The sequence below is a fragment of the Odontomachus brunneus genome, unplaced genomic scaffold, assembly GCF_010583005.1.
Source record: "Odontomachus brunneus isolate Ranch 3 - 2012 unplaced genomic scaffold, Obru_v1 Obru_scaffold_088, whole genome shotgun sequence".
Lineage (NCBI taxonomy): Eukaryota > Metazoa > Arthropoda > Insecta > Hymenoptera > Formicidae > Odontomachus > Odontomachus brunneus.
In genome coordinates, this window is record NW_022639538.1 from 244,590 (window position 1) to 244,988 (window position 399).

A 399-nucleotide genomic window follows, 5' to 3' on the forward strand; every position below is an offset into this window, starting at 1 on the left:
AAATTTTCACGAGAAAGATGATAAGGAATATCGTATTTCAACAATACACGATGGAACACTAGATTCTTTTTTTGTTTCGAGTGTTACATATGTTACAGACATGATTTTGCCGTTGTTATCCGAGCTATAAAGAGAGGCGTAAATAGCGCAGTGTAAGATAAATATCTAAACGAAACAGTATTTACTCGAGGGCCTGGATAGATCAATGTGTAGATCGATGATCTAGATCGACAATTCGGCAAGCGACAGTTCCGTGTTCGAGTCCTAGTCTAGTAAATTGCGAAAGTTCTCTTTCCGTCCATTAAATTCGCTCTATCCATTTAGTCTTTTAGTTATTAATACATATATATATATATATATATATATATATATATATATATATATATATATATATATATA

At 31.3% G+C, this 399-nt stretch overlaps 1 protein-coding gene and 1 long non-coding RNA gene across 9 annotated transcripts in view; both read left to right on the forward strand.

The window, feature by feature from the left end:
* The window catches only part of LOC116848068 (neurexin-1), a 399,669-nt gene that overhangs the window by 229,172 nt on the left and 170,098 nt on the right, over positions 1 to 399 (forward strand). The window lies entirely within an intron of this gene.
* LOC116848071 overlaps positions 1 to 399 on the forward strand; it is a 20,930-nt gene that overhangs the window by 19,081 nt on the left and 1,450 nt on the right. The window lies entirely within an intron of this gene.